The 15,391-nt window shown below is 48.9% G+C and overlaps 1 protein-coding gene across 1 annotated transcript in view; it reads left to right on the forward strand.

The window, feature by feature from the left end:
- The window catches only part of WDR64 (WD repeat domain 64), a 1,979,698-nt gene that overhangs the window by 210,961 nt on the left and 1,753,346 nt on the right, over nucleotides 1-15,391 (forward strand). The window lies entirely within an intron of this gene.

A 15,391-nucleotide genomic window follows, 5' to 3' on the forward strand; every position in this document is an offset into this window, starting at 1 on the left:
CCCAGTACCGCAACCGGAAGCAATATCATTCTCTTAATGTACAGATGGTGTGTGACTCCAACAGGATCTTTACACATTCTTGTGCCCGATTTCCTGGATCAACCCATGATTCTATGGTCTTGAGGAACTCTACAATACCACGCTACATGGAGCGACACGCAGGGAACAGATCCTGGCTACTCAGTGAGTTTCATTCCATGCATGATAATGTGGGGTATGTGATGCAGCAATGACCTGGCAGGAAGGGGGGGGATGCGTACGTAGCAATGTCATTCCACAAACATCCTTTCTTGTCCACATACAGGTGATGCCGGGTATCCACTGAAGAGATGGCTCCTTACACCACTCCGGAACCCACAGGACCAGCATGAGGAGGACTACAACCATGCCCACTCACGTACCCGTGTAGTCATAGAACAGGCATTCGGCCTACTGAAGGCTCGTTTCCGCTGCCTCAGCAGGTCTGGCGGGGCACTCCTGTACCGCCATGAGAAGGTTGCAAAGATAGTCATGGCATGTGTCATGCTACACAACATGTGCGTACGTAGAAATGTGCCCATGCCCCCTGACGCAGAACTGCACGCACCTGAAGATGGTCATGATGAGGCTGGGGATGTGGCAGCACCTCAGGGAGTCCGCGAGGCACAGGAGGCCCGTGAAATTCGTCAGAGTATCATAGATTCATGCTTCTAGCACTCACGCCTGGTGGCTGATACATGGACACGGGACTTGTGGCACTGTGTGTGTCTGGAACATGCACAATGTGGACTGTACGCCTATAAAGGCCTCGTACACAAAGATCAATGTCCACACGTCTCATTGGATGATTATGAAATGTTTATAGCATATGTGAAATTATATTACACACCCCATCGACCCGCCACCCAAGAAAGCCCAACACCCCCCCTCCACCCTCCTACCTCCCCCCCGAACACCAGTGTCCAAAGATGCTCATTGTCAGTGGGCAGACGCTATTGCAAGCCCCCTCTCCGGGTATCAGGGGCACCCCTGCCTGTGGAGCGCAGGTTCCTCCCAGATCTACGTTGGGGGCTGCCCTGGACGGAACTTGCAACGGATGATGTCTCTGCCTGCTCACGTCCATGCATGTCCCTAAGGGTTTGTGAGAGCTCAGTGAGCACACGGCGCACAGCGGCAAGTTCAGCACATACGTCTTTGGACGTCGCATGCAGTTCCCCCCTCAGGCTCTCGGTGCTTCTCTCCATTTGTACCCTCAGGCTCTCGGTGCTTCTCTCCATTTGTACCCTCAGGCTCTCGGTGCTTCTCTCCATTTGTGCCCTAAGTGTCTCAGTAGATGTTTCTATGGCTGCCTTAGTACCCCCACATTCATCAGCATGGTCCTTGAGGAGCGTGGCCAGTTGCTGCTGTTGCACGATCACCTGGTCGAGGGACTGTTGCCTCTGCTGTGCCATGGCCATTTGCGGTGGTGTCACAGAGGGGCTGATCAACTCATGTTGCCTTGCCACAGGGCTTGTGGGGGATGGCCAGTCGTCGTCTTGTGGGTGCCCCTGCATGGTATCCTCATGGTGTAGGGGATGAAACAAACAGGGGGATTGAGACAGGTCATGGATGGGTCCTACATCGACAGCACCGTTGTCTGTGTCGGAGCATGCTGGCATTAATGCAGTGTCACCTATGGTGCTGCTGCCATCAGAAGCAGTGCCTTCTGTGGCATCCATTGGGGGGACCTGTGGTGCTGCTGGTGTGGGCATGCTGGCTGCTGGGGTGCCTGTTGAAGTCCCCTCCTGTGTGCTGCCACTTGATTTGGGCGGCTGCCGTGCCTTGATCCGTGCAGCTGAGGTGGAGGGTCTTTGGCCGTTGGTCTTGGCCCTCTTTGCAGGTGTGCTGGTAGGGGTGTCCTGCAGCTCGTCGTTTGACTCGGACCCTGTGGTGGAGTAAAGGAGGGCGAGCGTTATTTATGGGTCTGTGGAAATTGGAATGGCAATGTATCACATGCATTGGGGTGGTACCTGAGGGTGATTTGGGTCAGGGCCTTGGAGGTGGTTTCATTTCTGTGTGGATTGAGGATGCAGTTGTTTTGCAGCCTGCAGTTAGGGTGTGCATGCTGCACGTGTAGAGGGTGTTTTTAGGATTTTTTATTATTTATGTATTTAATGTGACTTTTAAAGTGCGCTATCAGGCCAATGTATGTGGCCGTTCTCCTGGACATGTGTTTCTGTTGCACTATGTGGCCACATGGTACTTCACATGATTGGACATTGTGGATTTAGCATTGTTTTATTTGGCCCACCTACCTGATTCTTCGGATGTCTGCACTCCTTTCTCCATCCCTCCGACTCCCTCTATGCTCTCCATTCCAATGGTGGAGGCACAGATTTCTTCCCAGGGGGTCAACTTGATGGGTGATTCCGATCCTCCCCCGGTAGCTGTGGCAATGTTACGGTTGGCTGATAGTATGCTCCGTACGCGTATCCGCAAGTCGTCCCATCGCTTTCTGCATTGCTGTGGGTTGCGGGGTGCGGTCCCCACCGCACTTACCCGCTGTGCCACCAGGGCCCATGTGGCCTTCTTGTTCGCAAGTGCCGTCCTGGTCATTTGCGTCGAGAAGACGACGGCAGCATTCTCCTGGAGGGTCTCTGTGAGCACGGTGAGTTCCTCATGGGAGAAGTGGACCTGCCGCTTGCGGTCGCACGCTTTTTTTGCTACTTTTCCCATTTTGTTTGTTTTAACTAGGGTGGCTGTCGGGTTGGGATGTGTCTCAGGGTCGGATTTTTAATGGTTGTGTTGGGATTCTGATTTTATAGGTGTGCGGCGTGCTGTTTCCCGTTCCGGCCCCATGTTTTTACTTCCGTTTCCGTATATTTACGGTCACCGTATTTTGCGATTGGCGCTCACTACGGTGACCGCTATGATGGGTGGCGGAATTGCACCTAGGGCGCCGTACGACGGCGGAGAGGGGCGTTTTGGGGACATTTCCGCCATCGCGGACTTTGCACTTCCGCCATGGCGTAATGCTCGTGCCCGATGGGTCATAATTGGCCGCACTTTACTCCATCGTGCAATGGCGGAAACGCTATTTACGCTATGGCGGTCGGGTCAGTTACTTTCCGCCAAGGTCGTAATGAGGGCCATTGTGTTTTATGCATGCTCTGACCTTCACCGTGAGGATGAGCCCAATGACCTACGTGCATAAACATTGACGGGGAAGAACCAGCCAATTACCGCCTGGCATCACCAATGGAGCAGGCCCATGTGTAGGGTGCCTCCAAACAGTGGCACCAACTCATCCTATATGTGAATGTCGATTTCTGTGTTTAAAAACCCATGTTTGCGAATGTAAGACTAGAGCGCTCTCGAGCAGCAGAGTTCTTTGCAGGCATTTGTATTCTGTACAAGTACACCTTGTATCCTTGCAAAGCTATCTCCTGGCTTATTTCCCTAGTGGGTTGTATTTACTGTGGAGTGTGCTTATAGAGGGACTTGCCTTCAAAGGGTTTGGCCATCTTGTTTAGTTTTGGAGGCTCTCTCTCCTTCCTGTCCCCTGCTTCAGAGCAAAGCACTTTGGGTATGATACAAGAATGCAAGGGTCACTGGTTAAGGAGTCAGGGTTTGAACCCCGTACAGCAGGCTTGCTGTTGTCCAATCCTCTGTGCCCATTTGCCTTAATAAGGAAGGGGTCTCCCACTCCTTACTCAATTCATCTTGGGCTGCTAAGGACTGAATGCTCTTTTCAAAGCCCTGTGACATCAGTGAAAGGCGCTGGTCCAAGGCAGAGACAAGCTCTGCCCCCTAACCATCTCCAGGGAACATTGGGGTGGCTGCTGTTGGACCAAGACCAACACTCTCTGCCAGTGGAACTGGTGCACAGGCTCCTCACTGGAGGGGAAGATCTCCTACAAGTGCCAGCCAGCGTCCGCAGACTGGGAGTCAAGGAGAAAATGACCTAACTTGTCCCAAAACCCCTGGATTGGGACTTGCAGCATCAGAGAAGCAAACGCTGCTAGTTTGCTGTGCTCCACTACTTAGAACTATCCTCAAGCTCAGCTTGAGCCTTCTGCATTCAAACACATTTGACAGATTCAGGACCTACATTGTTGTCTTTGGCACTCTCTTCGAATCTCAAACTGCTATGTTGTTGCATCTAATCAGTTTGCCACCACATCATACCTGCAGAGGTGTAATCTGCTCTGGCTCGAACAAGAAGCTAATTTCTGCAAAGTTTTCAAACCGCCACATCTTTGAAAGGCACCTGGAACTGCATGGAAGTTCGCATCAAACCAAACTAAACCAAACAAATGCGGTCCTCGACTTAAACCACTATAAGCATTGTTTTTTCTAATGACTCAACCCAGCAGTACCCATTGCATTGAACCAGCTACACCATCAAAACTAAGCTGCTGGACTTTTAACTGCACCATTGAAATGCTCTATCGAACCGACCAGAGAGTCACATCGTTCATCACAACTAGCCACATTTGAAACAGGTTCAACCCGCATTCACAGTGATGTCGGAAGACCATGCAAGAATTAGGTACTTTGAAGAATGTAGACTATTTGTCACTTCTTCCCAGAGTGGAGCCAGCCCATTTGAGGCAAAAAGGTGAGTCTGCTCAGCAAGACCCTCCCTATGGGTCTGGGTGAGTGGGACCTCACTGGGAGTGACTCACCTTATGGGGACAAGAAGTTCCATTCGTGCAAGTAACTCCCTGTCCAGAACACATCTGCCTGCATGGGAATCAGAAAGACTGTTGTTACTTCTATTTTTAATTCTCCTGGTAGTGACATTTCTTCTATCCCTTTGGCTTCAGGTAATGCCACCTGAACTCCTTGATAAGCCATTCAAATTATTGGGCTAGGCAGAAGCCAAGGAGAGAGGCCAGATGTTGTTGTCTCTGCAGTGGTAGTACCAGATAACTAATAGTATTTGGAAAATGACTATTTATCTTTCTTGGACTTTGATAAGCACCCTTAAATTTTGTTTGTTAAGCAGGGAACCTGCCTCATAGTGGTAGGGCTAGATAGGCGTTTTATTATTATTTAAGTAAATCATACTGAACATGTCACAACATAGTCCGACTCCGTCTTCTGGTCCATCGTACATGGTGTCATGGGACATAGGCCAGCTGATAAAAGCTGGGCAACCCTGATATTTAAGAAGTTGACCGGGAAGGCCCAAGCCTCTACTCTGGCAACTCCCCAGTTAATTGGCTTTGATGTATATAGTATAGAGAACATTTAAACCAAATGAAAGGCAATTAATACCAATAGGTCTAAACCTTTCTCCTCCACTGGAACTTGCATCAGAATAACAACTAATTCTGAACTTGCCTGGTGACATGCATTAGAGGTTGCAGCTGGCGTGATAGACCCTAACTATAGGGGGGAGGTGAAAGAAATCATCCTTAACCATGGGACTGTATTGGGGGTTGCCTAGTAGAACTCACCAGAAAATTACCAAAGTAGTCAGAAAGGAGTATACGTTGGTGCAAGACATAACTCAGTTGTATTCAGGGCCCCAGATGCAACTGGGACAGCAAATTCAAACAGATTGTGGAACAGAACTGCACGAAAAGGTGCTGTCAAAGAAACGGCCCTACACTACGAACGTTTATAGAAAACAAAATAATTTGCTTTTTGCAATTGTGCATGAAAAAATCTCCCCACACAAGTTTGATTGGACCTTGCATTTTGAACACATATAGAAAAGCATACATTGCAAGCAATGATTGGGTTTACGGACCTTCCCACACCGCCCTCAAAACATTCTATGGGGCAATTTGAAACTGCTGTGGTTCTTGCTGGCTCCATTAGAAAATCGCATTTCATAAATGATTTTGAATTATAAAATGGTTTTGTATTCATTACTTGCTGGCAGAACCTGTGAGCTCTAACCTGTTGACCTCGGAGAGAAACAACCACTGTCTTCTTGCCGCAGAGCTGGCCTGGGATCGCAAACTGAACACTAATTCACCAGCTGCAGCGGCCTTTGCCGCAAACAAAATGCTCACTCACGTTTAAAGCAGTAGCAAGCTTTTAGGGCCTATTTATCACGTTTCATTCTGACACTAAGCATGATTATACTTACCTGTGCCCCATCATTTATGGATTCGTTTTTTTAAGCTTTTAATTACACATATACTCGAAAGAGCCCCGTCCCCTGTTACAGTGCTACTCTTGCAGATGACAAGTGAATTCCATCATAATGTGCTGAACTTGCATTTTTATTACAGGACTATCACCTATCTTGTTAAAGAGGGGGAAGCTGTAGCACAAAGGATCCTTGAAAAAACTCTCAACCCATTACCCCAAGAGGTAGCCACCTTAACTGAAACAGAAAGAGGGTCACTGGGATTTCTAGAAGCTGACCTCATTAGAGAGGAAAACAGTATAAGGGAGGCTGAGGACATCTCCCCATTACCGATCTTGCATTTGCGCAAAGGAATCATCCAGGCATAACAGAGGCCTTTGTGAAGGTAACCTTGGATGAACAAGGACATAGTCTAGCCGGTCCCAGTCCCTTCTTCCTTATCAAAAAAGTGTTACTCTATCGAGGTAATGTTGGGAAACATGGTGTGAGAAACCTAGAGGTATTCTCCCATGTAGACCCTGAGAATCCTCTATTCAGGTGGCAAGGGGAGGGCTAGCGCTCTTGGATCCCAACCCTGCAGTTGGAGAAGCAAGGGAGGATCACCTGAGTCGGGGGGTCTGGAGTTGATGCCTTTGGGATACCCCAGGTGAGGCACGGTATCCCGAGCGGGCGGTAGGTGACGAAGAGGAGGTCCCAGAAGCAGTTGTGGGCTATGCAGGTCCCATTGTTCCTGATCCAAGAGGGAGACAAGGGTGTCACACCGGAACAAAACCCGGCAAGGGGGTGGGCAAGATAACACATGACTGTATCCCTAACACCTATTTGTCTTCCCCTAGTTTAGAACTTAGGAATTACTATAAAAATCGGTACTCTCATAGAGACAGACAAGTGAGGGAGGATCACCTGAGTGGAGGGTCACAGGGGATTGGGTGGAGAGTACCCGAGGGTGAAACAGGGTTTTCCCCCTTTCCCAATTATGCACCAATCGACTCTCCCTCAGCCTTAATGGGGTATTTCCAATCACACCCCATCTCCACCTCCCCATTTCCAATAAGTACTGGGACGAGGAAGAGGTGCACAGGAGCAATGATGATTACCCATTCAATTAACATTGGAATACAAAGTGAGACCTACCATGTAATACCTTTGAATTGTCCCACTAATGGAGTCAGGCACTTTATTTTGACTATTCACATCTGACTCCACTTGACTTCACCAGTATGAAAGGTGCAGTTCTGCCCAAGAGTATGATTGAGCTGGAGTTGCTGACAGGACCCGGAGAGCCAAGGAGCAGGAAGCTGCAGTGGGAGAGACCTGGAGAGTCCAGAGGAGAGCGGCATGCCGAAACGCCGGCCCGGTGTGTTTGAGGGGCTGGAGCGTGGCTAGGGAGGCGTGTCTCCAGAGAGCCGGAGTGAGGCAGACTGAAACCTGCTGGTCGAGCAGAGCCCAGAGAAATGCTCATTCCCTTGGTACATGTGCCGGTCCCAAGGGTCTCTGAGGGGCGTGTGGTGAGACCCTGACCTCAACCCAGTGTATCCTGAGCAGACCACTCATCAGCGCCACGCTTCCCGGTGAGTTTCGTGAAAGTGAAAGTGGAAACACAGGATTGTTAGGGTGGCTGGAACGTGAGTGGCGGCATACACGATTTGTAAACGGCACAAAGGTAAAGAAAGCAGAAAGAAAGAGAGACGGTAAAGAAAGTGGAAAGCAAGAGAAAGAAAAGCATAAAGAAAGGTATGCTAGCAGTGCGGAAGTTAAGAGACAAAAGAGGAAAGTGAATTGTAAAGAATATAGGGTTAAAGGGGGCAAGCTACCCAACAGACAGAAAGTGAGAAAGCAAGAGAATGCCAAGAGAGGGTGCAAGCGACCTGAAACAGAAAATAGGGTGCAAGTTACCCAAAGGCTGAACAGGGAAAGTGCAAGAGGCACGATAAAGAGAAAGAAAGGTGCAAGGGTTCACAACCAAAGGAACAGAGTAACAGTGTGTGCCAGGGGCACAATAAAGACAAGAGCAGTGTGCAAGAGGTACACTAAAGTGAGAAGAGGTTACAGGTGTGCACAGCAAAAGGAAAGAATGATGAAAGAAGAAAAACTAGAGTGTAAAGGGCACAGGAGGGAAAAGTGCCTGAAGAAAGATACAGATTACAAAGAGAGGGGTCAGAAGTCAGAGTGGTTGTGCAGGGGAAGATCCAAAGCCTAGCCTTTTCGACAGTCTCTGGCAGTACCCCATGGAAAGAAATGTGTGTTAAAACGGCACATCTTGACAAGGTGGACTTTTGTGTGAAACCAGAGGGGCCTAGGCTTGGGGAAGGGAACTGTAAGAGGCCCACTAAAGACATTGTTGAGAATTGTGAAGAGTACCTCCATTTGAGGAAGTGAACCCTGAGAAGCCTAACAAGAACTGTTCAGAGAAAGGTACATCTTGATAGGAGAACTTTGTTTGAAGATAAAAGGGCCCTACGCTTGGGGAAGGGAACCCTGAGAGGCCCACAAGGACATTGTGAACTTTACAGGATAGGCCTAGACCTGGGGAAGGGAACTCTGGGAGGCCTGAATGGAATTGTGAATCCTCAGTTGAGTTGTAAAGTAAGAAACTGAATCCTTTGGACCCTGAAAGGCCTGGAAAGAATTGTGATTTTTTTTATTTTGAAGCCAGAGGTCTCCGAGCTTGGGGAAGGGAAACCCAAAAGATCCAGAGACAAGAGGCCCACACCATCATATGTAGTCAAAAACCTGGGAGTTCTATTGGACAACTCACTTACACTGGCAGCCTGTCAACACCCCCTCACCGTCCACAACACAGACGTTGATGCTCACCAGCGTCCGCTCAGCTATCACCCATGCAGCAGACATGGCCAACCACATTACTACACACAACCTTGATGCCATCTTCATCACACAGACCTGGCTGACACCCACATCCTAGACTTCTTTGTCCCAGATGGCTACAGCATCCAATACAGAGCCTGGCCGAACAAAACAGGCAGAGGCCTCGCAGTCATACACCAGACATTGTGGCCCTACACCAGATTTGAGGTTGACAACATTGGCTCCTTTGAAACTCTCTTCTGCCACTTCTCTCTCTCCCCAACTGACAGAGTCACTTTCCATCTCATCCACAGACCACCCAAAGCCAACACTGCCTTCATTAGAGATTTCACCGACCAGGTCACCACCATTTCCCTCACGCACGCATGCAACATCTTCCTAGGCAACTCCAACCTCCCAGGCAACAAGGCCACTAAACCAATGAAGGAAGCTCTCTTCAGCCTTCTCGACACCGTCAGCCTCACACAGCACATGAAAGACCCAACACACGCGAAAAGTACCATCCTCAACCTAATCATCACTGCACTGTCTTCCCTCCACTACTGCTCTCCTCTCCGTTCTTGATGGGTCTGACCACCTAGCCGTGCCTTTTAACATCCTGCACATCCTGCACACCACCTCAGTCAAGCACTCCCAGCAGAAACCCAGCAGAAAAACCTTCAGGTCCTTCAAAAACTTCCCAGTAGAAGCCCTCACAGAAGACCTCGCCAACCTACACCTTACATGGACCGAACAACCCCAAACTGAACAGCGACTCTCAACTGGAAGCACTCAACGCCACCCTCTTAGCCTCTATTGACCGACACGTGCCTCTGAAATAACGCATCTGCAAGCCGAAACTGTCAGCACCCTGGTACATGCAATAACTAATTCTCAGAAATAGAGTCATCATGAAACAAGAGAAAACCTGGCACCGCTCCAGGACTGCAACCGACCTGGCGCTCCTCAAGGAACTCTGAGCAACCCACCGACAACTAATCAACACAGCCAAGGCCTCCTGCAATCAGAATACCATAGCAGAAGCGGACAGCAAAAGCAGAGCCCTCTTCAAAGTGGTCAAGGACTGCGTCAACCCGCTAGCCAACCCTGCCATACCACACTACATCCAAAAATCCATTGCCATCAACACTTTCTTCATCGACAAAATCAGCAAGATTCACCAGCACATAGACGCCAGCTCTGCATCCACAGACCCACCTCTTGTCCCTCCTCGTGAAAACTCCACACCCTGGACAACATTCAAGACACTCTCGACAGATGACTTGGTTGAAACCCTAGACGCCCTGAAAGCAACATAGTATACAGGTGACATCCCCTCAGCATCCTTTCTCAAGACCCTCCTTGCAGAAGCTCTCCTTCCCTACCTAGAGATCATCAACAGCTTCCTAACTCAAGGCACCTTCCCATCGACCCTAAAATTAGGACAAATCCTCCTTCTACTAAAGAAACACACTCTGGATTTCCGACAATCTAGATAACTATTGCTGTAAAGACTCAAGGGTGGTATCTGTACTTCTCCCCTCTAGATGGCAGAGTAGAGGTACAAAGCACCCCAGCCACGGTTCTCTATATGATAGCTATGGACGAGTAACCAAGGCTTAAGCTCTCAGGAGGTGATGCAGGCTGGTTCTTAAGTACAGTAAGTCCCGAAGCCCCCACAAAGGAATGTCCACACAGTATTTTATGTGCTAACACAGCGGGTTGAGCGCTCACTGCTGTGACCTGAGCGTGATCTGCAGGTCACAGGTTCAAATCCCGGCAAGGCCAACTCAGCCTTTCCTCCTTCCGAGGTCGATAAATGAGTACCAATTTAGGTTGGGTGATATTGTATGTAAATATGTGCTCTGTAAAGCGCTTTGGATTAAGGCGCTATATAAATAACATCATTATCATTTATATAAAAATAAGGTTCACAGATATATATACAATTCAATAACGCCCTTTTGTACTCTGGTAATTCTAAAGGGACAAATCTATACAATTCTATGTTGTACCACACTTAGGGCCTCATTACACGGTAGGCGGTGGACCAAGGTGCTAATAGCACCTTGGTCCATGCCGGTAAAATAACGGCACCGCCTTGGTGGAAAGGGGAATTACCGCCCTATTCCAAGGTTGGTGGGGCGGTAATTCCCCCTTCCCCCATTGCCCTTCCCCATTCCCATTTTTGCCCCATAGGGCATAATGGGAATGGGGAAAGTGCTAATTACGGCACCACAAATTTGCGGTGCCGTGATTAGCACCAAGGTCCCTTAGCGGGTTGGTTTTTAACACCTGCAAAAAGCAGGCGTTAAATTCGCCAACCCGCTAAGGGACCTCGTAGTAAGGCGGTAAGGGTTAACGATCACCGGTACCATTGCCGGTGACCGTTAACCCTTACCGCCTACCGTGTAATGAGGCCCTTAGACTTTAGATTCCTTTAAAATGCATGAACTGCGGACAGTTATAATAGAGCATACAAATCCTTCAGTAAGGTGTATCAGCATAGATAATAAGGAAGGAAGGCAGGTTAAGGTTAAGCAATGGCAGAATGCTTTCTTTAGATATAGATGCACAATTCTGAATGCGGATCGCCCCCACCTGGGCAACCTTTAATAAAAGAATTCACAAGCCCAGTCCATAAATACTCAATAAGCCTTCCTTCTTGGTTAAAAAGTTCAACCACCCCAATGTACCTGAAGTGGAAGAGTTTCATCGACGGTTCATCAACGGGCTCCTTCGAGGGGGTACTCCCTTTCAAGCAGTAGCCCCTGGGCATCGAAAACCTTGAGGAAATGTGGAACACTGGCATCGATACAGCAGCTTCGACCTTTGCAGTGCTCTTCAACGATCGTTTACTCGATGCTGAAAGTCCTGTGAAGGTCACACGTGTGGTAAACCTTGATGAAAAGTGTCCGGTGCTGCAAATAAGACTCAGTGGAATTTACTGACCATCAGCGGTGATGGATGCAGGCCCAGCAGCATGCGTCTAGTGTCAGGAGTTGCTTTGGTGGTCCTCTGGCCTGTCGGTGCTGCAGCCGCAGCACTTACCTCTGGATAGCTTCAGCGAACGGGACTCGACCACGAGCTGGACCTCGGATCTTCACTCTGTCAGTGTCCTCGAGACATCTTTGTCTTGGCTTCTGGTGGTGGGCACCAGCGGACTTTCCTCAGTGGCCGGCAACCTCGAGGATCTCCAGTGGGACAAAGTGGTTGACGGTAATGGCAAGGGAGCCCTCTGTCAAATGTTCTTAGGCAAAAGTGGAGCTTTCCCAGCTCCGGGTGTCAAGCAGCACAGCGTCAAGGTGTGCCTGCTTCTGGGCGACATGATTCTACTTGGCTTCCATCGGTCATAGAGATCTTCCGACCCCGGTCAACGCAAATGGACTTCGAGAACCCTCGATGTCCAGGCATTCTCTACAGGATTCTCGGTGGACCCTTTCTCCGGTACCTCAGACTCACAGAACTGGCTTCCATGGTGCCTTGATGAAGAACAGCAGTTTTTTGCTTGATGGTCACCCGTAGATCGGGGACAGGTCTCCTAGCCAGGTCCTCTCTTGGATCAGTCCTTGACAGACTCAACAACTTTTGGATTACCTCAAAGGAAATGCAGCAACAATCTTCTCTGCCAGCTGGGCTCAAGGTTGAGCTTCTAGTTTCGACTTCAGCTTCTGAACAAATTGGTAAGTGAGAGGTCCCCAGATATACACATATGTCCCTCATTTACTCTGGCTGAGCCAGGCTTAGTCAACCAATCACACAGAAGGGCATTCATGCAGGCAGGCAGCCAATCAGGCTCACAGGCATTCAGGCCATTCACTTCCAACCAGACAGCCATAACAAGGAATGTGGACTGGGGCAAGCACCCACATTTTCAGCGCACTACACTGCATTCATGTCAGTTTCAGGCAGGGCTGTCTCATTCATTAAGTCACACACACATAAACCAGACACCCATAACATAGAATGCATATAGGTCACACACTCTATTCACACAGGTCCTACCCCATGAGTCCACCCAACAGCCTGTCAGGGGAAGGGACAGAGTCAGGGCTTCCCAGGACTTTGGGAAAACAAGGTAACTGGCAATAAAAACCAAGAGGCCCCAGGGGTCATCTTGCCTTCTATGAGGGATTCACTGATTCTTATTGCGGGGGCTGGGCATCCAGAAATGGAGGATACTCAGAGCCCCTTTCACATAAGCATGAAGCTGCCACCAGCCCATACCCTTCCCTGTGGGCAACACACAGGTGTACAAAAACATATACTAAGGGCACAGGGTTGTACCCCCACCCATGGGTGCCATAAGGGTATCCCAAGAGTCTCTGTTCACCAAAAACAAAAAGACGAAGAGCTGCACTGCCAGGGTCCCAACTGGACTCCTGCGCAGAAGATAACACAGAACACTGATTATAAGGGAGTAGAGGATAAGCACAGGGAGGCCATGTCCCTCCAATGCATTTCCAGCATCACAATCGCCCCATCACCCATCTTCCCTTCCTAGGTAAGATCATTGAGAAAGTAGTAGCACACAACTGCAGCAACTCATCGACACCAACAATCTCCTCCAGACCTACCAATCCGTTTTCAAACCTTGCAGCACGGAGACAGCAACCATACAGGTCCTCAACGACGCCCTCAACATCCTTGACAATAGCCACCCCGCCTCCTAGTTCTACTCAACCTGTCAGACTCTTTCGACACAGCAGACCACCACGCACTTATGAACACCCTGCATTGTTAAGAAGGACTCCTCTAGATTGCCAATGCTAGCCGTCACCTGGGGAGTCCCATAGGGTTCCATCCTCTCGCCAGCGATCAAGCTATACATGAGCCGCTGGGAGCCCTCCTAGCACATTCACCAACACACCGACAAAACACAGCTATACCTCAAGATCGACTCCATCAAGGATATCCATAGGCTCAAAACCTGCCTCTCGCTGATCCAGTCTTGGATGTCCAGAGCATACTTGAAGCTTAGCCCCTCCAAGACCGAATTCCTACTCCTCACCAAGAACACCGGACACCCAGACATACAAACCTGGCTATTAACTGTGAACTCTAAGGGTTTCACACCTGAGCTCACCTCCTGCGCCAAGTCCCTCGGGTTCCACATCGACAAACAGCTCTCCTTCAAGACACACATAGCTAAGAAAACTCAGACAGCTTGGTATCAGCTCCCCCTCCTGCAAAGGTCAAGCCCTTCCACCCTCGGGACGGCTTTAGGTTCACCGTTCAAGCACTGGTCCTATTACACCTAGATGGGAGCAATGCACTCCTCGAAGGCCTTCCGTCGTTCTCCCTTGTGGCCCCGAGAAGTGTCCTACACGAGCCGCATGCCTCATCAAGGGTCTACACAGATACGCCTAAATCACCCCGCCCCTCATCGACCATCACTGGCTCCCACTGCACTGGCGAATCACCTTCATGTCTTGCCGCATCATCTATAATGCAGTTGCCCTTAAATCACCCAGCTACCTCTTGGAGAAACTTGCCATCTCTGGCAGTCAGTGCACCACTAGATGAGTTGAAATCCGCTGCTGCAAAAAACATAGAACCAGAAAACAAGCCTTTTCTGCCTATGCCCCAAGATTATGGTACCTCCCCCCTGTAGGCATCAGACTCGCCCCCACGCTCCTGCAATTCAGAAAAGAACTTAAGACCCACCTCTTCAAAGAGTCTTTCCTCAACATCTAGGACATCACGTCGCACCTCTAGACCACCTGCCTGACTCACTAGACGATGCCCGCTCCCTCCTCCCCACTATCTGGTACAGCTGTACCTCTCCTCTGTGCTCCTCTATATCCTACCCCCTCTGTATACCTGTTCTGTTGTTACCTCTAAAAAGCACTCTGTTATGCATCTGTAATGTTGTATACCTCTGTAAAGCGCTCTGTTATGTATATGTATTGGTGTTTGCTTCTGTAAAGTGCTCAGTTGCTTCTCAAAGCTAGGTCTGTGTTCAATAAATATAATAATAATAATAATAATAATAATAATAATAATAATAATAATAATAATAATAATAATAATAATAATAATAATAATAATAATAATAATAATAATAATAATAAAACAGCTGGATTGTTTCCTACCAACATATTTAATAAAAGGTCATGAGAGCATAAAATGTGATTGACACTGCTCCGACCCCCTTTGCTTGGGACTAGCCTGTTGGGAAATCAGAGATGCTCACTTGAACTCAGAACGCATGCACCTATAACAGTGGCAATGTGGTACAAAACATGTTTTTTTCATGAAGTGGATGAACTGCAACAGGCTTACAACTCGTAACATAAGCAGGGGCTTAGCTAATGAACAGCATTATCAAATCCCTGCCAAAGATGTCGGCATGCTCCAGTCTTTTTGGCCATATTGGTTGTGTGTGTGTATATATATATATAGCCCCCAGCGTTGCCGGGTCTGTAGCTGGCATGCACATAGGTATCTGCTGTAGCCTTGTGTATGTTATATTGGCCCTCATTCCGAGTTAGGACTACACCATGGAGTAAATAG

The sequence above is a fragment of the Ambystoma mexicanum genome, chromosome 4q (genome assembly GCF_040938575.1).
Source record: "Ambystoma mexicanum isolate Mex_15411 chromosome 4q, UKY_AmexF1_1, whole genome shotgun sequence".
NCBI lineage: Eukaryota > Metazoa > Chordata > Amphibia > Caudata > Ambystomatidae > Ambystoma > Ambystoma mexicanum.